This window comes from Corvus brachyrhynchos, unplaced genomic scaffold (assembly GCF_000691975.1).
Source record: "Corvus brachyrhynchos isolate BGI_N302 unplaced genomic scaffold, ASM69197v1 scaffold14, whole genome shotgun sequence".
Lineage (NCBI taxonomy): Eukaryota > Metazoa > Chordata > Aves > Passeriformes > Corvidae > Corvus > Corvus brachyrhynchos.
In genome coordinates, this window is record NW_008239110.1 from 16,055,854 (window position 1) to 16,082,356 (window position 26,503).

The following is a 26,503-nucleotide window of genomic DNA, read 5'->3' on the forward strand; positions in this document are numbered from 1 at the left end:
CTCACTGGCAGAGAAAACGAAAACAAAACAAAACAAACAAACAAACAAACAAAAATACCCCAAAAATCTACAAATAAAACAAACCGGGGGGGTGGGGGGGAGAGAGGGGGAAGGGAATTCGAGCTTTGTTTTTTTTTTTTTAAAGCTTCTATTGCTTCCCCCAAACCAAAAGAGGAAAAAAAGGGTGGATCAAGGCAGAAGGAGAAACCAAATAACTGAGGAGACACAAAACCAGAGTATGACAGGCTCAAGCCAGCTGACTCCCAACAACAGCTTCCCCCAGAGAGTATTAGTTTTTTACTGAAATGGGAAAAAATTAAGCAGATCTGCCTCAGTCAAAAAATAATCCATCAAGTACCTACAAAATTCCTACTCTACAACAAGCCTGAGAGCCTGCAAACTGAGGAGAGCTCACCTGGATATTTATCCATCCATTTTCTCTTCATGTCACCTGTCTTCCTGGAGACCCCGCCCAAGAGGGTCTTCCTGGGTTGCAGTACCAGAAGGAGACACCATACACAGCCAACACCTACAGCTTTCAGTCAGCTTCGTGGCTACACGAAGCTCTTCCAGCAGAAAGTTTAAACCTCACTGCAACAGGCAAGGCGTCCCCCATCCAACATTCAGATAGTTCCAAGCTAGTTGGAAAAACAACCTGGGAACAACAAAAATCCCTTCATGCCCACAATTAAATGGCTTGAGAAGAAAAAGAGACTTTTGTGCAAGACAGGGAGAAACAAAGCATTCATCTCAAATCTTTTCTTAAAGTTTCTTTTCCAATGCTTTTTTTTCATTTTACTTCCTGGTTACTTGTTACTGACAAAAGGGATTTGCTTCTGCAAATAAGTTGGACGCAGCTTTAAAGGAAATTGCTGCATGTATGAAGCTTGAAATTCCAAGAGAAATTAAAGTCCAGTCAGAAAATTAATACATGAAAGTGTATGTGTATGTATCAGAAAAATTATTTTCTTGGGTTTGGTGCATTTCTTGTGGTCGTACCCAAGACTACCACCCAAGACTCTATGTCAACAGAAAAAAAGATAGAGCTCACATGTGCAGTGCCTGCAAAAATCACACTACTTAAACATCTGGCAAAACATATTGATTTTGTGGTTGTCAGGTTAATGTTGCATTTATAATTAGTGCACATATAATTACACAGATTTTTTTTTTTTTAAATTAACCACGATTCTCCAAACAAAAATAAAAGGGGGGAAAAAACCCAAAAGAAAACAAACAAACAAAATAAGCCACACACACAACTTTCATAATTTATAAACTGGCTTACAAGCATCTGAAATTGATGCTTCCTGCTGTCTTCAACATAGGCTACTTACAGAAACAGATCTTGTAACAGCATCACATGTAAAATAAAATGTGTTCAACTTTGTTTGCTAGAACAATTTACATGCACTTGCGTGACACCATGCTATGAGCAACTCAACTCTACATTCCTGTCCAAACAAATCTAATCTCTTCCTTACAACAAGCACTCCAGAGCCTTCAAGTTGATTTTACCCAAGAGTATTTCTGGGCTATCTTTGGAATGCTTGTCTGGTGAGGGGAGGGGTGAGAGACCAGGAGGGAGTGGAAGAAACACCAGCAAGCAATAAGGAAATACAGATGGAAATTAAACTTTACTTTGTGTGTTGACCAAAAAAAAAATTATGCCATTCTCTATAAATCACTGCTTGGCCAACACTGACCTCCTCTAAAATGTTTACAACGTTAATGCTGTCCTGTAGATTCAATCTCTATGAAAAATGGCACTTTTGCCTCCTCTACTAATTTATGTTATCCCATTCATATGTGCTTGCACACTGGATCGTAAATTATGTGCTCATAGCCTGCTCTATGTCCAGCTTTCCTGTTTCCCATAAAAATTGCTACTTAAAATAGGCAGGTAAAGGTTTTCTACTAAGTTTTGATTAAAAGTACTTTTAAAATCTGAGAATAAAATAAGGAATTTCATCCCAACTCAGATGCAGATTATACTTTTTTTCCCTGCTCATTCTTTTACCTCCTTGATTTAAGCTACTGCTCCACAGCTTCTCTGGTGTTTCAGTTCATATGCTTTTTAGAGAAGGGAAATCACACACTTTTTTTTGTGCAGGAAATATTATTCACATTTACAGCTCTACAGAAACAACAAAAGCATGCCCACAAACTCCCTCACAAAATGCTCTGTTAGAAATATTTGAAAGTTCAAGCAAGTTCCAGGTTTAAATGTGTGCCAAAACTTAATAGTTACATAGTTAAGGTTCACTCTTTACTTTGACCACCGCTCACGGCAGAAGTCCTCAGACTTTGTACTGGTGCTCAGAAGTTATGAAACTTGGTAACTTCCAAACTTTACTCCTTACCAACAAGAACAAAAGTCAAATGGAAGAGTGAAAGGGTACAAAAAAATCAAGAGCACCATATAAAAGCATGTTCTTAAAGGGTTTCTTCCAAAGATAAAATGTAGCAGTCAGTGAAGATTACTTCTTCAGCACTCTCAGCTAGAGGTTTTCCCACTGCAGACCCAAAAGAGAGAATAACTGTCTGCAATGAAGCACAGTACCAGACAATTAATCAGAATTAGGTATTTTAAAGTGGCTACTTTTCAAAAAAAGATAAATTGCCACTCCCCTAAACTTCAAAGTTTGTAACTACAGCTTGTAAGCACCTACAATTTCATGTTTTCTATTACCTCCAACAGACACTTTGCACTTGTAACATGAGAGATTGCAAAATGCATTACTCTGCGTTATTCTCAACACTATTCCTCTTTTTCTGTCATGCATTCAGCTACTCATTTGCAGACATTCTCTGAGAGAAAGTATTAAATCCCACAATCTTTATTTAAAAACAGGGAAGTTATTGCATCAAATTTCATAGCTTTCATAAAGCATTCAGCTATTATATTAATGGCCATGGGAACATTATAAGTAATTTAAATAAATCCTACTGGTCTTGTCCTCCTTCCATCTCTTGAACAAAGGGATTGACATAGAATTAATGACCAACAAAAATTAATTAAACAGGACGGGTGAGAAAATGGAAGCATCTATTCTGACGTGTCCCAGAAGCATTAAAATAATGCCTTACTTAGCACTAGTGGACAACATTGTAAAACCTGTCTCTTAAAAGATCTTGGACCGGCTTTAACCTTACAACAAGATTCCAGATGAGGACAGTCTAAAATTGTAATTTTGTAGCAAAGTTATTAGTTAAGAATGCCATATTCAAAAAGCATGCTACTATATCTACCCAGGCATTACCCTCACCTTCTTCACAGACCCTTTACATCCACTGCTGAAGATCAGAGATTCCATTTTTTTAGGAGTCTGACTGGTAGAACAGTTAATGCTCCAATTAACACTGAGATAGCTAACTCTGAGTTAGTCTCCAGTGCATATTATAAGGACTAAATAAGAAAAATGTTGATTTGAACAATTATGGGCAAAACAATTTTTAACATTACATATTTAACATTAATGAATTTTGGTATTTAACAACAAAATGAACTTTGGTATTTAACAACAGAATTTAACATTAATGAATATTGCCAATTTTAATTAGGTTGTCACAAACTCAACAAACACCTCTCAGATGCATCACAGTGCTCTCTGTCCCTCCAATAAAGAGGGACAAAATCCAGACTGTACTGACAAGTACAGCAACCTCTCTAGGTTAAGTTTGTCTCTTCCCAGAGAACCCCTTTACTTCCCAAACTGGACGTGAATGACTCAACCATGAGTTAAGTCGACAGCACAGGTTCTAGTTTGCCTGCACAATAGAGAACGATAGTACAAATCTTTCTATCGTTTCTCCTAGATATATCCAAACCTACTCAAACAAAACCAAAGAGAGCAAGGAGTTTCAAATCTGTACATTCAAATCCACTTTTCCTGTTCACAATGTGATCATCATGGAGTTTCAATACAGGGATTCTGCCCTAAATGCTGCTGAACTATAAAATCTGACCCAAAGTTTAGGCCTAGGAGAACACAATGCTAAAAATTTAGGTCATTAAGCCAGGAAAAGATATTTTTAAAAGTAATGTTTTCTAAGAGGAGTCTGTAAAATAAGATGCTTGTGTATTTACATGCTCAAGGTCAGTACTGAGTATGACACAAGTTTCCTGTCTAATTTTCTACAAAGTAAACTTTTAAGACCATAGCAGTCACTGGCAAGATTCTTTTTTATTTAATAAATAAATAAATATATAAATAGAATCACTAACAACAAAACACCCTCAGCTGTAGTAAATGCAAATGTGGTAACAGGTTAATGGTAACACCAGTGCTGGTAACACAGAGTGGCTGAGCAGAGAAGTCCCTGACCACATATTTCTGTTAATCAGACTATCAAAATTACCTTAATTGCTATCACTTGTCCACTTCAGACACCTTCAAAAACCCAGAAAGCCACATACAAAAGTCCTAGAGAGAGTCGCAATTTCTGTACTGTGCCATTAATAAACTCTGGGGTTTTAGCTGCAAAACACTATCCCTCCACGATCAGTCCAAGAAGAAGATTCATCTGTTCAAAGAGTTACAGTTACAACCTGGTTTGCACCAAATGGTACATGGAACTCATAAAATAAAAGTGTGATTAGAAGCAGCAGACTTTACCTCCATGCAACATTGTCAAGACCAAGAAAGCAGGAAAGAGAGCCCTGAAACCACAATCTGAAGAATAAATCTGCAATGTTTATCATTTACATCTTTAATGCCACCTAATAATACTGCACGTGCAATTACAGTGGAAAGATATAATTAGGATGATTCATCTAGAAGAGGTAGCACTTTCAGTCTTTTATGAAAAAGGACTTACTAAGCTACTATGCCAAACTACATATTTGCTTTTACAAAAATACTCTCTGGTTTCAAATTTATGAATCACTACAGAAACCTTCAGACAGGACTAATGTCATCCAGAAGGATCGCAAAGTTACCTTGAATAAAAAACATGAAATCGTTTCACTTCAACTCTCTCATTAGCCTGTCCTTTTCAAGTCTTCCCATATGAAATTAGTAATGTCATTAACAGACTGCTTCCCTATTTGTCTAACCCTAAAGGAGGACTACTTAGGAAAAAAAAAATACAACCTGAAAAATGTTTCCACCATGCTGGCATACTAACTATAGCACGCTCATGCTTATAAAAGTTTTCCACATGCTATCCAAGGAAAGTTACAAACAGACTGACACAAAATAATTGGTAAAAGGGGAAGCATATATTCTAAGTTCAGTCCAGTAAGATTTGATTACCAATTCTGACCTTTTACCACTTGAAATCGCAGGAGAAAAATAACATCACAATGACAAAAACGCAAAACCCTTTAAAGTAACATTGTAACCTTTTCGAGCAGTTGGAAACAGATATTAATAAAGTGTCAAAGAGGCCACAGGAGACATAACACAGGAGGCATGAGGAGGTTTACATAGAGGAGGCTTACAGAGAATACTGGCATTTGAGCTGGTTAAACCAACATATGGCTGAAAATTAGAGTGCACAATTTTTTGGTTTTCATCTAGGACTAGCGGCAACAAGCATTGCACAGTGCTTCAGAATGAAATAAATTGCATCCTTCTCCCAGAAGTGGATGGAGAATTCTGGAGAATTTCCAACCTTTTAGCTGCAGCTGTAACTGCGAGGAGCCCGGGGAAATGGAGTGGGCACTTCATCCTTCCTAGCCGACAGCAGGCAGTCAACCCAAGTTAAAGAAAAACACTCAGCCTTAACTCTGAAGCCCTAGAAAGCTATCCAGACGTGTCTGATGGGGAAAAAATTGAAAGGTTTGCCAGTAAACAGGTTAACAGATGAAGGGAACGCCTAGGGGCATGATTAATATTCATCACTCTTACCTAGTGGCACACCAACTATGGCCTCCACCCTTTGTGCCTGGACTCATGCTCACCTGAGCCACAAAGCCAAGGATCTGGAGCTCTCTCAGATCGGGAATTGACCCTGCACTCCCAGGATCGCTGCTGGCCCCGCTGCCTCCCTGCGGCAACAGCATTGCTCCTGGCCCACCCTTCCACCTAAGTAGCACCTCAAGGAATAGGTTCCTGCTGGATTATCAGGCTGGACTGGCAAACCCGGAACAGGGAGTTTCATGCCAAGGAAAGAGGAAGAGAGAGGCACCAAGAGAAGCACCAATTCAGGTCAGCTGCCAAGGAACCTGCTCCTAACCTTATCTCATGGAAAACCAGGAAAAGAAAAACTGCTTGTCGTGTTAACCTAGATGCATTAACATTTTTAAGTTTTTTAGACAGCAGTCAAAATCTACTCAAGCTTGGGGAGAAGTTAAAAAGTCCCTTGCTTCCACACTCCATTCGTAGAAATGAAGTAGGATTGAAGACACAATTACCATAACCACTTACTTTCCAGAGCACTAAAACCTGTATGTAAAGTTCAGCCCAAAGTCTCATGACAGCCTAAAGCTACCATGAGTAATACTGACTTCCACAGCCGACAAGCCAGGCTTCAGCCAGTCTCTTCCAGCTTTCCTTCCAGTGTCTTCACAGGGAAGTTTGTTACCATCCTCAGAGGTGGCTGAGCAGAAAGGTCACAGAAATACTAAAGATTTGAATGACAAAATCCTGGTGCCAGGGCAATCTCGTACCAGCCAAAGTGTCTGTTTCAGAGGAACTCCAAGATCCTAAGCACCTGCCTCCAGATGCTGGAGGCAGGCTGGAAGCAACCCTCCAACAAATCCCAAAAATGCACTGTAAAAATCAGCTCCAAATTATACATTAGGCCAGACAAATCTATAACCCCATGATGGAATCAAACTTGCAGTTGATAATCCTAGAAAAATGCAGAAACATAGCACCTGAATAAATCAATTTCAACTTGCCATCATGAAAAATAATTATTTCAGTTGACTCATGGTTTCTCTCCTGGTTTTCCTTCTGTTTGCATTAGTAAAAGCAATTGAAACGAGTGCTCAATAATTAGAACACAAAACAGATGAGGGGTAATAATAATAAACTAACATGCAGAAAAGTTAAAATTACATAAGGATGCATACATGCACCTTATTGAAAACCTTTAAATGTTCCTTGTCTCAGGTAAAAAGTGGAGAGTGAGACATTTTTAATTCACGAATTTGCTACAGGCATCATAGTTTTGGAGAAAACAGGTATAACAATTTTGCAGCATTGCTTCAGCAATGCTTGAAAGATTTCTTGTTTAATTAAGATGTTCTTAGAAACACAGAAGGGGAAATAAATAAAATACCAATCTTCCTGAATGTAAGCAGATTTTAGGGGTTTTTTTTAGTTTTTCTTCTAAGAATGCCAAATGCTCTATAAAATTGCCTCTCTCCCTACATTAGAAACTAGCCTGAAAACAAAAACATTCACACTTCTCATTTCTTTCCCTCCTTGTTCAAGCTAGAAGTATGTAATATCCATAATACACATGGCTCCGCAGTGAACTGTGACTTCAACGTACTCACTTGACAATGAAGAAAGCCCCAAGGTCCGTATTTGTAGGAATAAACCAGATCATACTAATCTGGCTCTAGGAATTTCAAGACTGGTATCATATTGCAAGTGGCTACCCACTTGAACATAATTTCTCCTCAGGTTTTTTCTTTCTACTTGAACTGCCAGCAGTGTTAACTCATTCAAGCAGCACACATTACCACTATGGAATCCAAGGAAAGCTCCAGATCATACAAAGAACAACTTCCAATACATGAAACCAAACAGAATTTAAATTTAATTGGTGTTGACATATTTTAAACAAACCAGTCTTCAACTAGCAATTTGGAAGCCTACACACTAGATTTGAAATTATTTTACAAATGCAGGCTTGAAAGCCTAAAAGTTTTTCTTTTATTCAAACTAACAAGCCAAAAATGGGATAGATTTTTCTTGTGAATGAGAAGTTTTAACTGGAAACCACAAAGTTTATGCTAATTGCTTTGGGCAGTCCTGGAGCATTCTCTGAATGGGGTTGCTTAACTTTCCTAAGCACAGTCAATTTAAAAAGAATAATCAAGAAAAACCCTTTAGAGTTTAAGCATTTTCCCAGAAATTCCAGGAAATTAAAATTCCAATCATATAATACCAAGTATTTCAAGGATGTTCAATAAGATGCAATACTGGCAGTATTTAAGAATGGGATCCAAAGTCTAGGCCAATAAGTAGTGTTTTAACATTTTCTTCATACTTCTTTTAAATCACAGAGTGGGGAAAAATACAGAATAATAAAAAAAAATGAAGACAAATATCCTATTAAACACAGTCTTCTGGTTTTGGTGCTTCAACTGTTTGTCAGCTTCTCATTTTTTCCTCATTTTCATCAATATTATGGGATTTCCTATTTAAAAAGCATTTGAATCATCATTATTCCTGAATTTCTGAATGGCAAGGAGTCATCAACAATGATGTACTGTACCAAAAAACAAAAAACCAAAAAAACAAAAAAACCACCAACATATGTGGGTCAAGAGCACTATCATTCCAATGGGAAATGTTACCAGCAACCAGTGGGAGAGAGGGTTTTTCCCCCCCATCTAAAGCAACTTAAGCTCCTGATCTTTCTCAAATCAGAATTTTAAAGCAAACATTTTTTGATTATCTGCATATTTGCCCTCAGTGTCTATTTTCATGACAACAGGCTGCTAGCCATGTGCAGTTTTCCAGAGTGTGCATCAAACTCTTCATCAGACTGAATTTACAGCATGCAAATTACTGAAATTATAGCATGCAAAAGAGGAACAGAAGTGACAGGACAGTACTCAGTAATACATACATGGGATATAGAAGTGGAAGCAAAATCCTACAATCACAACAGTCTCCAAGGTTAGTGTTATGTAACCCCAAACTGAATGCACTTTAAGTGAAGGACTCTTCCTTCAAATATAGCAAATGTGGTATTAACTAAATGACATCGAATGATCTTTGCAGGTAGCACAGATCCCATAACAGAAGGCATTTTGCCCACAGAAATGGCTGAAGAATTCTGTGCTAGCTAAACGAAACAGAACTCAATCCACTCTTTTAATCTTGTAGTTAAGCACCAAGAAGCACAATAGCCAATCAAAATTACTTACTTGGATATTAATAATTTACATTGAACCTACAGAAAATTACTACAAAATTTTGCACTGATCTTCTACAAAACAAAAGTGTCTGTACTTCTGGAATGAAAGACTGCTTCCATTTCAAATTCTAAATTCACAACAAAGTCATCACTTAATTTATCATATATTAAAACAAATACGAAGAGGTAACTACTTTTCCCAAATACAAAATAGCCTGAATATATTAGCTCAAAAAGTTTTGACAATATGAAAAAGCTTGTTTCACAAATACTAGTACACATCACATCAAACACATCATGCACAAAGGTGTTATTCTGTGGGCTGTTTGAATTTGAGGGTTTGGCAGAGGGGGCACATTTTCCTTGGTAAGCAGCAGCTTGTTTCTTGATTTTTAACCATGAGAAGGTTGCCTGTAACAACTTTAGAGCACACAGCTTCAAGGAGACTTTAATCCCTTTCAGAATCTGCCAACACAGCGTGCTCACTGCTCGAACTGCCACTGGATTGGTTAAAGCGGCTGAAGGAGTTAAGGCCCCCTTTGCTAAGCAGAAGCACGGCCATCCACTGTGGTCACAAAGGAGTAAACACACTTCCCTTTCCATGATCTGCATCTTCAAGCTCTGACCGGGATTATTAGAGCAGATGGTCATGGATCACAATTCCTTAAATTGCCCCAAAACAGATCACTAGATGCCTCGGGGACCTTAGTTATCTGAAATACTTCTGAGGCTAAAGCCAACCAAGTCTCAAAGAAAGCACTACACAAATGATAAATCAGTCTTGCTGACAGACCTTAATGCCATACTTTTAGTTAAGTGTCTGGTGTTTTGTAGGGGACACCCCTTCCTACACATTTCCTTATTGATAACTTTAAAAATAGCCTTGTACTAAAAGCTACGCAATTTGCACAGCTCAACTTGAATAAGCATAATATATCATCTGAGTTCACACTTCTTCTCAAGTAACTTTGTTGGAGAACCTGAAAAATATACCTTCCTGATACACTGAGGAAGAAGGCTCAACAGGGCCTTCAGAGACTTCCCAAAAGAGAAGGATAAAACAAGGGCTCAACATTAAAAAAACAGAGATTTGACATTTATCCTCAGCAGAGCAAGGAAGAGCTGAATCATATACCTACCTTATTTTAATCTTGACAAAAGTGTTTATGTACCATAGGATGACATATTGGAACAATGAAAATTAGTCTAAATTATCTCTAAAGTCATTTTACTTCACTTTGAAAAACTTGTGGAGCCTCTTTTTCCAGAACTAGTCTACTTTAATCCAATTTAACCTAATCCATTCCTAAGGTGAATTACACTAAACTGAATTTTAATACAACATTTTAATACTGAATGAAAGCAATCCACACAGAATTTTAACATGATTCAACTAAAACGTTTTAAATTAATTTTTAATTTGAATGTGACCTTATTGTCACATATGGACACATCACCTTCACGCATGTTTTGAGAAAAGGTCTGGCAACAGAGAGAAGTGTATTTACACACATGTCTGTGACAGGCAGAAAACTTCACATAAGGTGTGCTCTGTGTTGGAAAGGGAGTTTTTCATTCCACCACCTCCTTCAAAAAGCCAAGGGTTAAACAGGCATGAGAGGTTTTACCTCAGCAAGTGTTGAATACAACTGTAAGGTGCCTCTTTCGTGGAACAATGGAAATCACATGGAAGAACTTCCAGACATCCTCTTACTAGGAGAGCTATGCTTTCCATATAACAGAAGCAAGAAGTCAAACTCCAAACCCTTGCTGTCTTCATGCTTGATTTGCAGAGTGAATCAAGTTTATAAATGAGTTTGCATGAAGAAGCATAAATTTTGCCCAACTCACAGAGTTGGGGGGGAGGGGGAAGAAAAAAAGCAAAGAAGTCCATGTGTTTCTGCAAACCCGTTCCTGGGTTAGATGTGAATGTATCATCATTTCACAAAAAAAAATAAAAAAAAAGAAAAATCCAGTCTGACTGCTCAGCGAAGGAGCAAAGGTTATCAAAATGTCTCTCTGGAGCAGAGACCAGCCAGCCATTCTGCCAGGCTGGAGCCTGCACTTTCAACCTGCATCGACCTGTTCCCACGCCCCATGAAATTGCAGGGTACAGTTCTACTAGAATCAAAGAAGTGTTGCTTGTAAGACACCTCTGGAGGCCATTTAGGCCAAATATCCCCTTCAAAGCAGAATTATCACCAAGACTATAACATTAGCCACAGCTTTGTCTAGCTGAGGACTGAAAGCCTCAATGGACAGGGGTTGCCCTGGGCAGTCTGTTCTGCTCTACCACCCTCCTACACACGAGCAATGTTTTATAGTACTCAAGCTGAGCCTCCCAAGCTGCAATTTGAGTCTACTGCCCCTTACTGTATTATTTGCTGCTATCAAAGAGATGGTTTCTGTCATCTTCATAACCACCCTTCAAGTTCTTGCAACCTCCTGTTAACATTATCCCCTTACTCTTCATCTTGAGACTAAACAAGCCCAGCTCCCTTCAGGTGCCCCTTGGAGATCACACCATCTAGGTCACACCATCTAGGCCCCAACCTCAGTAACTTCCCAAGAGGCTTCAGCTTCCCCACATCCTTTGTGACCTGGGAGAGGGCAAGAGCCACAGTTCCCAACAAAATACTCCAGACATAAGTCACCAGCACTGAGTAGTGGGGGACAGCAGCTTGCCACAATCTGCCAGCTACAATCCTCTCAGCGCAGTCCAGTATGTAATTCATTTTGCTCACTAAAATAAAAAATTAACTAAAAGCCCCACGGAAGCAAACAAACAAACAAACAAAAAAACCTCACACGCATACCCAGCCAGCAATGAACCACAGACCCCTTTCTCGCAGGGCAGCACCCAGCCACTATCCAGCCTGCACCCACAGGTATTCCTCATGCATGCACTAATGTTCTTGGTCCAGACGCCGTTCACAAATCCACTCAAAATTAAATCATCAACCCCAAACTATTCTGGCTCGCAGTAACATCCCATGTGTCCTGATTAACACAGCAGAAGAAAGAGACACCACAACTTACTCCGTAAATCATTCTATTTCAACGACAGCCAACAGAACCAGGAGCACTGGTCACCCTCCATTAGAAAACTAGCATTGAAAATGGAAAGACAGCAATAAGTGGTAGTGTAGGTATTGTTACTATAACATGAATTACAATTATGCTTTTCTTTTGAGTGCCTAGTGAAACACACAACTTTGATAGCTGACATCCACATGACTTCTAGCCAAAGGAAACTTATATGCCTGAAAGATTTGATGCTAAAACTTGGGGATGCAGGGGAAGATTCGAAAATTTTTCTTTATCATCAGATATACTCAGTGTGCAACCAAATATATCTCATCTGGAATTGTATTTTGAGATAACTAGTTTTATATACTTCCCTGACTTCTGTGAAAACATTTACTAGGAGAACTCAAGAAAAAGCAGGGCAACTAAAGTGTTAAATACAGCATTTAACTAAACCATAAAATAAAAAAAACATATTCCACTGTTTTCTAACAGATAAACTACGAAAAATTTGCATTTCCCTCCTTCTAAAGAACAATCTCATCTCTGACACTCCATGCTTTTGGGAGCTGTTGCACTAACAGAGGTAGAAAAAAAACTGTCTCGTATGTTAATAATGACATTGATCCTCCATTGCTTAATCAGAAATCTGATCTGCTTATTAGTTACTGTGCAAGGAAGAGGATTAAATATGAGAAGAGTGAACTTGCCACAATATGCTTTGCAACATTAATAAAACATTCAATAGTAGTTTTGTTGCTAAATCTGCTAAAGTAAAATGTTCAAATGGCCTTGGAAGAATCTATTTGACAACAGAACATTAGTCTCTGATAGAAAGTCAAGGTTACTTCCTATCCAAGTCCTATAAGATGATCTCCTTGAGACAGAGAATGCATGTATATCTTCTTTGCAAATCACATTTTCCTTAGTCTGTGCGATATTAATTTCCTTGGGGGTGGACACCTCCATGAAGTTGCAATGGTTCATCTCCTGGTTCTGGTCAACTCCTGTTTTAATCTCATTTCCAGATCACACTCTTCACACATAGTGAGATATTAAACTCTATAGGGGCAGACATCTCAGCTGGTCTTAGCATGCAGCTTCCCCCCTGCTCCTGGTCAATTCTTATTTTAACTCCAATTTCCTATGATTTATATTCCATTTTCAAGTTTAATATATTCTACTTCATTTTTATTAACAACTCTTCTCTCTCCCTCCCCTACCTCTTTTCAGAGATTTTCACAGGAAAACTACTAGTTTGGCCCCATTTACCAACCATTTCCCTCAAAATCATTGTAGGTGTTACTGATGTTATTGCCAGGCTGAGACGTTATTGGTGTCTTTACAAATAAGTGTTATTACCATCAACGCTACTTGCAAACACACTGACATGCTTGCCTTATTAAGGACTAGTTCTCTCAGTGGGGTATAATTTTGTGCAGTCTTGCTTCATATAAAATTTCACTTACCTGTTGCAGGATGGGATAACCCCGCACCTAGGTAACAAACTAGGACATCATTTAGAACATAAGAAATTAAAGCATAATGCCACATTGTACACTCTGATTGAGTCAAGTCTTGGTGCTAAATGAGGGGTATAGTACAACAGAAATCACAGGAACATGAGACTAAAGTACTTCAGGTCTCTCAACTATGAGTATCGCAAGGGGCAACAGAATCTCAGAGAGGAAAACAGAACCAGAGATCTACAGCCTGCATGATATCTGCCTCAAACATTTTGAGGCCAATCTTTGCTCTTCCCACCCAAATAAAGATCATTGTATGAATACAGTATTTAATTTCACTATCTAAACAAGCTTTCAGTTTTTCCTGCCAGGTTATCTTCTTGGCCTTGAAAACACTCATCACTAAATTAAGACATCATCATCTTCATCTCTTATTTGCTCACCACTTGAAAAGCCTACTAGCCAAACACTTAAAACCACAGTAGAGATGCATGTTCGTGAAAAGGGGAAGAGACATAATTTCAAAAATATTGTTACTTTTTCAGAGCATGTTCCTCTTCAGTTTTTTGTCCTGCTGATTTTTATACACTCTCTAGCAGGGAGCCTGTCTAGTGTCCTATAGTTTTGGGGGTTATTTTGTTTGGTTTTTTAAAAAAAGTCGTACCTGTGTTGGGAATTTGGTTCAAAAGAGAAGGAAAATAAATGCCTTGATTGCCATTTACCATTAGTTTGTTTCTCAGCACAGTTCTCATACGGGTGAACTTCACCACCACAGTCAGAGACGAGCACACCAGAAGATCCACATCTGAAATGCTCCAAGACTTCTCAAGGAAGCTTGATTCAAAGTTAGTGGACTATGTACCATGAGATCCTTAGGAATCCAAGACACCAGCAAAAAATGAGCCTACAGGAAAGAGACTGTGAAATCTGAGGTAACCCTGCCTGGCTACACCACATGCAATGGTTCCAAGTGCCTCACTTTCTGTAATGCTTCAATTCTGCAACCAGCATCTGTTGCACTAGATTGCTTGCCAATGCAGATACGGCCATAGTCCTTCTAAGACACAAAAAAAGAATTGCCCTGAGAGGTACTAGCATCACAGATAAAACTGGCAAGATCCTTCTAATTTCTTTCTGGAGCAATTCATAAGTTTCCAAGACCAAAATACAGTGCAGCTAAGTATGCAGACAGCTCTACCCAAACATAACTTTATTTTGCCTTTGGAAATTATTTTTTTTAATGTTTCTATTCACAGACATTCAACATTAACAGTTTAAATTAAAAAAGGATGACTTCCTAGTTATCCAAGCCTTTCATTCCAAAGTTTTTGGAAAGCAAACTGAAATACAGAACATTTAGCCAAGCTTTGACTTCATTTAATTTTACCATGTATTTGCATTTTCATACATGGTCTTTATTGCTGTCTGTCTGTTAGGCTGCTATCTTCTGCAATCCATTAGCCAGTTTTCAAACACTGATTACAGTCCCCCATTAAGAATATCTTCTTTGCCCGTGCATTTTATCTCTTGCTATTATAACATTTCATCATGCCAGAATCTGTAAACTGCGTCTGAAAACAAACTACTCTGTGTCTTAGGTAAACTGATCAATCATATGTGAAAGAAAGCAAAAATACTCCAGGGACTTAGAAGTATTTATATATTTTATCATGTATAAACACATTCATCAAACAGCCACTGGGTCCATTTATGAGCTATACATCAATTACTGAACATTTACATAGAAGATACAATCATTGGTAGTTTATCTTTTATACTGCTAAAGGCAAATCCTCTTAATTACAACTTATTTAGACAGAAGTTTTTAATATGTGCAACTCTAATGTTCTTAATGTTGCTATACTTTCTCTGCTTTTTCTCCTGACAGATTACAGAAATCCTAAAGTTCAATCCCACTCTTTTCCTAAGTTGTGTTCTGAACTGCAAAAGTATAAGGAGATAGCAACTTCTCTGGACCTAAACATAGACAAAATAATCTTTTATATAAGAAGGACCCATTTTGCTTAAATACTGAGGTCAAATACTGCCTGCTCTTTCTTAATTCTTACCCAAAGGAATGTAAATTTAATCAGATACTTAATTGCTACAGTTGAGAGATGCAGTAAACAAGCAGATAAGAGAGAATGTAAAAGATGGACAGGAAGAATACCATGATAAACCATACACAGTCATCTTTAATGCAGAATGTCTCAAAAAAGGATTAGGAAATAAATAGAAACCAGTTTTACCTGGATTCCACCTTGACAAGGCCTTTTTAATATAGTAAACTGGAAGATAAAGGTACCCTAATCTGGGAGTTTAAAAAACCCCACACCAATAAAACAAAAGCTGAGCAGACACATGGAAAAAACTGGAGAATTATCAAGAAAGTGATCAAAACCCCCTACCTACCCGTAGTTCAGTCTTAACTAAGAAGGTATTCATCCCACAGGCTGGTAGGCTAGTTTGTTTTTCTGACCTCTTTCACCTGGCAATACATTCAACATACAGCACGAATAGAGCTGTTTAGAATTTTATGTATTACTGCCCACAAACCTGTCAGTGTAACAAGATGATGATAAAATACAAGTTATTCCTAAAGTCCCAAAAGCTGAAGAGCAGCAACAAGGATGGGCTTAACTTCTTTCATTCTCAGTCCACATTTTGTGTCTTATAGAGAAAAAAAGGCATCCTTCTCATTCATGGCACAGTACTGAAGAAATTCATCCGCTTCAAGATTTCTGCAATAGATTTACAGATCCCTTCTACCACTTCTTAATTTTACGCTACTCTTTTTCAAATCTTCTATTTTGTTAGCACAGCTAAAATGCTGCCACCATCACAAGACTTGATCCTCAACCACAAGACAATAACTGATGTGGAAGAACATGTAAGGGGACTTGGGATCTTTATGGTTTAAGGACTTAGTTATTACAAAATTGGGATCCCAATACTTAATTTTGTCCTCCAATAAATATGCAACCATTTGCTTTTCCTTCAAAGACAAAGGAGTAGTGCACTTATGCCTCCCCTATTCTTCATAAATCAAAGTAAGATTATGTTGCTTACCCGTTTTCAAAGTATTATTCAAGACAAGAAATTCTCCAAAACTACTTTCCACTACAGCTTTGTTGCAAGTACTACACAAGCAGTGCCCAGGAAACAGTACTTGGTAAGAACTTAATAAACTGCCTATTAGGTAATTGACATCAGTACTGTTGTGCACTTCAAAAGTGAATAAATTTGTTATTTTATTAGGGAAATAAATAAACATTTACCAACTTCATTCACTTGTTCCTGTGTCCTCTGGGGTCTGCCTAATAGAGAAACTCAGTAAATTTGAGTATTTTCTTTGCCTTTTGCTTCACTTGCTAATGATGGTATTTGTTTAGGTTTAGGTTCACGATGCAAATGCTTCACATTCAAGAGCAGTGGGGTTTTTTTGTTGTTTGTTTAATCACATATTCACTTCCACTAAAAGATAATTATTCTAATTCTTTCAACTTCTTCATCATAGAAAAGGACTGGCCCATTAATTACTTAAGGTTGCTTTCAGGTGGCAAGAGTAGCTGTTTAAAGAGATGGATGGCCAAAATTATTTCCCAGAAACTCAAATTATCTGGTACTTGTTTTCATTTCCATTTCCATGCTTAAGCAAACAGAGAGAGATGTTTATGCTTAGCATCTGGATACTATCACTATGAAAGCAAAGCAATCCAACAGATATTCCAGTATTCCTAGGGTCTGCAAATGTCATTATTAATCACAAATGCTACTCTTTCAGGTTCACAGCCTTGTCACATAGCCCATAAAGCTCAGACCAAGGATTTTAAAATACATGGTTTCTGTCAACCTTAAAGCAATGTACAGACTCCCCTCTTTTGAATGCTCGTAAAGAACATCTGTGCAGCCTCTCTAAATGAGAGCATAATCCTGCCCTTCCAAAATGCTGGTCATTTAATGCAACTCCTTGTTCAACATTTGACAGAAACACCAATAAATCACCAAAAGAGTTGAGCATTTGGAGTATAAGCTCAAAAAACGCAGATAAGTGAGCCAGAGAGAACAGTCACCACCCCCCAAAAAGCTGTTTAGTATATCCATTTCAATGCCTTTAAAACAACCTATAAACTGAGTCTGGTAGTTAACTGCTGCTGTGCAGACAACAGGGTACACAAACTGGCCAGGAACTTGCTCATCCCTGGAAAGAACTACAGACCTGGAAGCACTTCATGCCTTCAACATGACTCAGAAGGAGCTGTTAACCTACCCTACAGTACTTAACCAAATCAGCTTACAGGTATTTCAAATGAAAGGAAAAAGAAGGGGAAAAAAAACGGGAGAGGAAAAAAAGTACTGGGAATAACACACCACCTAGGAATGCAACACCTTCCCGCTTATGTAAGAAGAATCAAAGCATTAAACCATTAAACTAACTTTATCAAAGGAAAAAGTCAGCCACAGTGGCTAATAACAGCATCTAAAGTCAGTAACTACTAACAGAAGTGGTTCAAAAATATTAAAAGTTAAAACAAAAACCAATTTGATTAACAACTTCTCACTTCCAGGTTTCAGCCACCTCAGTCAGAAAAAAACCCCACCTTTAAACCTTTACATGCTGTGACATTACACCCATCTATTTAGCCTGTGTCTACCAGGAAAATTATAATCCCTTTCATTACCAAGCCTCGTTTCAACTGATTCAGAAATCCAAATCATTACAGGCCAAGGGTTTTGCTCTTACCTGGAAATTATCTTTCTTTAATTCACACTTACATATCTACTTACATTCTTACAAGTAAGTAAAGCAAGGAGACAAAGGGTTTTCTTTGTGGTGGGGGTTGTGAATAGTTTGTTATGCTATCTGAAAGAAAAGGTAGCAAGGAAGAAAAGCCAGCCCCTCAGAGATTTACAAATGCAAGAAACTTAACATAAACAGACCTTTTGCACTAAACAAGACCACACACACAAAGTATTCATATGCTGAAGAGTTGGCCAGCCTGTGGAATGAGTTTTCAATTTCTAATATACTCACAAATTGAGTCAGGACTGATTACTGGTAAAAACTAACTGCAAGGAGAATATTTGTTTGGCTTTTCTGAATTGGCTAAGGAAAAGACTGAAAAGATAATTTTATTACAATTCTGCTGTGCAAGAGTGGAAAGCCTCTTTAACTGGAAATTTTCTAGCCTGGAAAGTGAACATGGAATGCACCAAACCACATTGTCGCATAAACAAAGACAGATACAGCTAACCAGTTAAGCAAAGGAGCACACAAAAATTTCACGAAAAGTCAAATTATATTTATACTCAACTATTTATTTATACCTAACCATTCTGAGTAAGGAATCTCATCTACCTTACCTCCCTTCACTTATGGCACAAAACATTAAACTCTTCCAACAAAAAACAAGGACAGCCAAGGAGGTTAAAAAAAAGGGGCAGAGGGGGCTGTCACAAGTGTCTAAGGTCACTTAAAGAAAACACTGGCCTGGGGAAGGTGGGAGGCAGATGCACCACCACAGGGACAAGGAGTGTGAGAACAGCAGGGAAAATGACAGTCCACTTCTTATTTCAGGTATGGGGGAAGGGATTATGGGACCAATCATTCAGTAATTCCGAAACTGGACTGGTGTCTTCTGTTTACTTAACATTTTTAAGCCAACACCATTATTTCCTCTGTAAAACTTATGACAAATAGCACTGAAGTTAACACAACAGTGTTTTGATATGTATTGTCTACTTACAATGCATGCAGCACTCAGACTCAAGCATACTAATTGGAGAGATGTCTGAGAAAGTACATTCTGCAATTGTAAAAATGCATTTCTTCTAAGGAATCAGAAGTTGAACAAAACATAATACTGCCTTTATTTTTATAAGAAAGTGTCCCTTTAAAGTATTTTAAACAGAGTGACGGCAGTCAGCACTGACAACTTATCTAGTCATGAACTCAGTCACATTTCTTCAGCACTCTCATGGCTGATAAGTGCTTTCACATTTACAAAGAACAGGCAAATAGGATGACACTAGGAGAACCGAGACAATTTTGATCTTACTCTAGCCTAATATCACAGAGCTGTGATACAGATACAATGAGGTGTCAAAATACAAAATCAGAGCATTTTTCTAATTAATAGCGACAGGGCAACTCTCTGCCAGGTCTCGTATTTTTATTTTTCACTGTAGTGAAGAAGGCAAAAACAGCCTAAAATTTCAGAGCTTTAATAGTCTTTTTTCTTTTTTACTTAAAACCATAAATCATTTAAAAACAACAAATATCATAAACCACACTATAGTACTCACAAAGCACAACATCTATTCAGAAATAGTAATACAAAAAATAGTTCAAGAAGTCAGTTATCCAGTCAAAAATTGAACTCTGAGCAGTTTTGAATTAACTTGAATTACAGCCACAATTCTTCTTCATAGCATTTTTCTCTTCTGGTTAATATTCATCAGTCGTTTTTACTGTTACAGAACAAGTGTTTACACACAAAAGAAAGCATACAACTCCACCTCAAAATAAATTGAGTAACCAGTGTGTAATAATTAGAATGAACATAGCATAATTTCATTGCAACAGAACTTGGATTGAAAGTATTCAACAGTGTCTCATAAGTCAGTAGAATTAATTTCATGACACGGTAGTTGAGAAATGGCTTCTTTTCCTACTCAATTAATAAATATAATCACATGTTTTTAGTAAGTGGCAACAGAAGTAAATGACTTTCTGACAAACTGAAAGGTCCAATCTTTCATACACTGGCTAACAAAAATAACCTCATATTACCTTAGTACTGGACAAAGAATTGAACTTTTCCACAGCACCAATCCTCAAGAAATTTAATCCCTCAGATCTTTTACTGAAAATGCAAACACAGCTTTCAACTACATGGCCTCCTAGTAAGAGCAGACTAAGTGGCTTGCAAATACATAGCAGGTATGCACTATAGGTGACTTCAGCTGGGTAGTTCGCACAATTTTAAACAACTAGTTTAAAGCCACCTGTAGTCAAGGCTTACCAGGAAACAGCACAAGGTAATGACCTCTCTGACCTACAAAATTAGGTGTAGAAGGACTTTATGCTCAACCAGATGATGCAAATTTTTCACCAGTGCCATTTACCACTGCCCAAATGGCTCACTCTGGCCTTTAGAAACCATGGCCATTTTTCCTCTTCTACCCACATCCACATCTCATGAGCAATCCTATTTAAAAACCCCAGAGTATGGGCAAGGATAGATCATGCATGGAAAAATGTGGGAACCACAGAAAACAGCTGTAAACCAGTTCCTGCTGTGCCCCAAACTGGGTGTCACAACATCCTTTAATTCTAGCCTTGTACCTAGGTGTCAGCTCCATCAAGTCCTCTGTTGCTTGACATCACAATTGCTCTCTACTAAGTGCCATGAATAGGCCACTCCTTGCTTATACAATTATATAATAAATGCCTTAGCTACCTATTAGAACAAAAGAACACATTTAAGCCCATTTTACTCAGAGCTGCATGTCAGAAACACTAGCATAACGCTGTCATCAGTTGGTGTGCAGTCAGCCAGAACGCAGCCTCAAACGCCTTCACCCAGTCTAACCCCTCCAGCTCCAGAGGGAGCACCAGGCCTCTCTTCCCACCTCAGTCTGTGCCCTCCTGGCCCCTGCTTGTACTTCCTCAGCTGGCATGGTGAGTAGAGTGTAGATCCAGTGTGACTCAAAACAGTTCCAGGTTCACCTCACATGAGCTGCACTGCAATTACAGCTGTCAAACTGAGCCTTCCCACCATCAGCCCTCATCCTCCCAAACATCAGTGAACCAATAGGGAACTAATTCCAAGCCCCATCCTCCCTTCAAGGAGATTGGCATAAAGCTAAACCAACTCACCCACAGGCCACTTGATGGCCAGACCTAGCACAGGCAAAGACCCGAGAGCTACTCAAGTGATAGAAATGCCCCCCTCTGTGGCGGCAGTAATTTAGATTAGTTTAACAGCATAGGCAGATTGCAAATGAAGCTCCAAATCTGAGCACACACTTCTGAGAGCAGCACTACAAAGGCATCTTTTCATGACCATGATAAGCTATGACAGAAGGCATTCCATCAGCACCTGAAAACACAAGGTATATCCTAACTGACTCAGCTAACAGAACTGAAGTAATTTTTTTATTACACATTCAACAGGATCTGTGTTGCAAAAGAAAGAGTAGAGATTTCACCAAAACAGATGCTGACGCTCAGTCACATACCATCTCCTGAGAGGTGAGATGACCTAGAGGTCTACCCAACAGAGATCATACAAAGACATCGTAAGGACTCAAGAGCAGGAAGCAGCACCACAGCAAGGCTGCAGATCTCTCTGCATGTTAATCCAGACACTGTGAATCTTTACATGTAAGAGGATAAACTCTTTTTAACTTACTTGTATTAACAAGAGCATCTCAAGAAAGAGAAAGAGACAAACTACTGTGGTAAGCATTAAACTCTCCCAAACACCCAACATGATGTCACAGGTCCTTCAAGAGCCTTGCTTAAAATCTCTCCTTCCTCCAAAAGGGCTGGTTAAAGACTCTCTCCTTCCCAAGAATTCTGCTGTCCACTGTCACAGCCACATCACAGACCATCATTTAATGCAATATCTCAGCTCTTCAGTAATGCAATAGTTCCACAGATGTTTCAGCTCACAACCAGGAGTGAGACAAATGGTCAAAAAAGCCAAGGAAATGACAGGAATGATCACACTATAGATAAGAAACAGAGCAGAAATCATTATTAAGGGCTGTATAAACCCATTGGGCAGCTGTCTCACAGATGCTCTGAGCAATGTAGAACTGGAACAGAAAGAGAAGGCTGATAGAGGATAAAAAGAAGATATGGAATTGTAGCTTCATAGAAGATGGCTACAACTGGACTTTTCTGACTAGAAAAAGAACAGTTGAGATAGAGTGAAAAAACTCTGTGTAGCATGAAGAAGGCAAAATGGGATAAATTATTATTCATCTTTTAATACAAGAGCTAGGATATATGAAATACAACTAGCTATTTCAAAAAACAAAGGACCACAGCTTTTCCCATACAACTCATAGATTCCTTACCAGAAAGCAAGGCAAATGCTAAAAGCAATACAGGCTGAAAATGTCATCAGGCACAATCATGGTTACAAAGTCCACTTACAGTACAAAATACTAACACTTTGTCACTGTGGATAGACAATAATCAGAGGAAGTCACTCACCTTGACAAAAATCCCTCTCCCCAAGTGCCCACCATCTGAGACTGGACTAGGTGGACCTCCCACCCCATCGTGTGCAGATCCTCCCTCCTTGGGATTTTTAAATTTTTATTAATTATCATAACTAGATCTTAAATAAGAGCAAGACCTCTTCCTTGTTTTAAGGTGCACTATGTACATCACTACCACACTAATCGAGCAGTATTGTAATTTCTCAGAAAAAAGGGACTAAACAGGACTTCCGGGGTCATTGTGTTGTGGGTGCTTTCAATTTCGCATGAATCAGTTAAATTCCAACTAGAAAATTTATATCCATTGTATAAGTGTAATATGGCACTTGAAAATACAGATAGACAAGTAATCTGTGAACCAACAGTGCCATGGAAGGAACTGAATATATAAAGAGAAGAAAACATTTGAGAAGGAGGTGATGAAAGCGAGAAAATAATTTCACTTCCAATTTCACTCATTTTCCATATAATTTGTCAATACATTTTAACAGCTTGATGGGAAATAAAAAAGCTACTGATAAGTCTCTTATACATAGACGCCTACCTGCACCAGTGTCTCTTGTATATCTCGTATATATGCAAATTGTAGCACATTCAAGGTAAAATGTGACTGAAGAACCTTTTGCTGTACTGGTGGCAAAGAGCTAATTTGAGTTTGATTACTTTAAAGTATTTTTCAACATTTTCAAAGAGCTCTCAGTGTCTTCTACTATATGATTACAAACAAGAGATATGCTGGTTACAATCTTCATATTATTCTCTGTAAGTATATTTAATGGAAAAAAATGTTATTAAACAAATAATATCTTCTATTTTATCATATCAAATTTCTGAATTAGATTCACTCCCAAAAACAGACTATAACTATTTTATCAGGGGAAGGGAAAATGATTAACTTAGAAATATTTACTCTTGCATGTTCATTTGTGACACTAACTATTTTGCATGCAAAAATCTAAGGAATAACTATTTTAATAAATTACTTGAACTCACAAAACATTCAGTGCTTTTTATGCTTAAAAAACCTGTGGTCTGAAATACCACAGTTAAATACCTTCAGGTAAGCTTATGCACATAGAATTTTTATCCTCATATCTTTTATTTAGTAATTAAAAACCCCACACACTTGCACAGACACCATCAGAGGCAGTGCAATGCATATTTCTATCAGCTAGTTGACAAGCTGGCAACATTCTTCCAAATTTTTTTTTTAAATATTCCTTTTTTTTTTTCAAATTTGAAAATATGCAAATTGCTAAAAATAATATTCAAAAAATATAAGTTTAAAGTGATTGAGTTGTGAAAACAAGCTGAACTTGTTCTTTATCAAACTGTAGGAGTTGCAGATGAAAGGAGGTGCTATATAAGGAATAGCTAGACTTCAACAGAGAACACACTGCCAAAACATTTTGGCCTAGATTCTGACAGGCACGCACCCAAGTTGAAGGGTCATGGAAAGCAGCGGTGTAAAGAAACAATCTACAGAGACCAGAAAACATTACACTGCGGATTATGGCTGTGTTGGGGGGAAGGGGGCGGGGGAGAAGAGCAGAGAGAAGCTGCTTGGGGTTTTGTTTGCTTGGGGGCTTTTTCATTTGAAATCTGGGGAGAAAAACAAAAGATACAATGTCTCGATTATGCACGAAGGGGGCGGAGAAGATATACACAATTTCTAAGACAGCAACAAATTACAAAATGTATCTTGTTCTTTTTCCTAAGTTGCTGCTGCTCCTTCTCATTTGCTTTCATGGAATATGTTAGGAGGAAGAACAGACGGCAAATCATCACACGCAGTTCCCAAAGAAGGCCAACTTTCAAAAAATTCATACTAATTTGATTAGACCCTTAATAAACACGTCAAAGTTTTTATGAAGAATTCTGGATCTTGCTATCGTTCATGCTCAGGAGTAGTACAGAGCATCATAAAAAGGAAATAAAAATCAAATTACAATGAGAGAGAGATTTGTGAAAGGTCCAGACTGATTTAATACCTTCATTAATGACAAAGGAAAATTAACAGTTTTCAATTCTTGCAGCTCAGACAAGAAGAATACTAATAAAAAGGGAGCTAAGAATCAGCTAGGTTTAGTTTAACTTGGAAAAGTACAGGCTGTTATATTATGGTGAGGACGGTGGAAGGCAGTCAATGAAAGATGATTGTAAAACAGTACCTATGTTGAACAGTGGAGATGACTAGGTATAAAACAGATGCTCCAGTGTGCACCAGAGAAACTTCTCGTTATAAGCTACAGAAAGGCTCTCACTGGAACAGCCATACGAACCCAAACCTTTGTGTGCATCCACTAACACCAGGATAAAGAAGTCTCATCAACAGAATCACAAACACACACACACACACTCCAGGGACTGACTTAGAATAACGAAACAAAGTTTGTGGCAGTTACCAAATTCTGTAGGGCATAGCTCTACTTGTGGATATCAAATGCATTTAATAAGAGCCCAAGAACCATACCTTAAACTGAGTACAATGATAGAACCAGCTACTAACAACTCTATTTTGCTAAACCTTCAAAAAAGTCTGAGTGTCTCCGATTAATAAACCTCCGGCTGGCTCAATACATCAGTATTCTTGATACTTGGCAGTAGAAACTAAAGTCTCTAGCTACTGACATGCTATACACACACACACACACAAAAATTAATCTTGTGTTTCCTAGATACAATTGTTCAACTCCATGACAAGCTTCACCTACTCTGGTCAGAAGGATATTGAACGTTCTTTTCCACTTACCTAACACATACCCTACAGTACCAACCCGACTCCTTGAACTTGCAATTCCAAAATGGGCTGCATGCCACATTTTTAGCATAAAATACCACAGACCATATAAGTTATCAGAACTTCCTACTCTCCTTACACCAGTGAACGAGCTTATAAAAAAATCTTTACGTAAGTGTTACCTTTGGTGTTAACATTAGTCTGATGAGTTAAGAGTAAAGCAAAATCACTGGTCTGACTTAACTATGGTTTTGAATGAAAAGATATTACGCTTGGGAATATTTTATTTTAGCTGTTTCTACAACCTACCAGCTGTGTATATGGTACATTTCCCTTCCCGGGTAAAGGGCTCGTAGGCGCTTATGTAATTTTACAATTCTGACACAGAGACGTTAAATTATACACACCAAAGTCAGACACACAAGGATGGATATAATCTGTTCAGACCAGCACTGCTTCAGCGTATTTCTTAATCGATGACATTTCAAATGTCTCAATTAAAAACTAATTTATAGGAGGACCAGGAGGAAAAGAAGAAAAGCCCCTTTAAAGTCACATCACACATCAGTCCTTTAAAGTCTCAAGAGTGTAGATACTTTTATTAACGGCAGTTTTCAAATCAGTAGCCTATGATAAAGATCTCAAATGCCTGTCCAACTGATGCACCCGATGCATTCGCAAGTACTATTCAAAAGAAAGTGGGGGAGGGAAGAAAGAAAAACAAGAGCCTTAATTCTATTTCAGCCAGTCCTTCGCGTAACACTTCACGCCGCGAAAAATAAGAACACGTTCACGATAAAGCTTCACCCCAAGCAAACGAAGGGTGCTTCATAAACTATAGCGGAGCAGGTGGGGGTGACGGTCCGGCGCAAGAGTCCCCAGTGCCCCGCATCGCCCCGGCGCAGCACGGGAGATGCTGCCCCCTCTTCCCGGAGCGGCCGCTCCAGCCCCCGACTCTCTGCCCCCCGGCGCCCCCCGGGCCCAC

The 26,503-nt window shown here is 38.3% G+C and overlaps 1 protein-coding gene across 19 annotated transcripts in view; it reads right to left on the minus strand.

The window, feature by feature from the left end:
* Window positions 1-26,503, minus strand: part of PTPRK (protein tyrosine phosphatase, receptor type K) — a 388,760-nt gene that overhangs the window by 361,971 nt on the left and 286 nt on the right. The gene's annotated exons all lie outside the window — the stretch shown is intronic.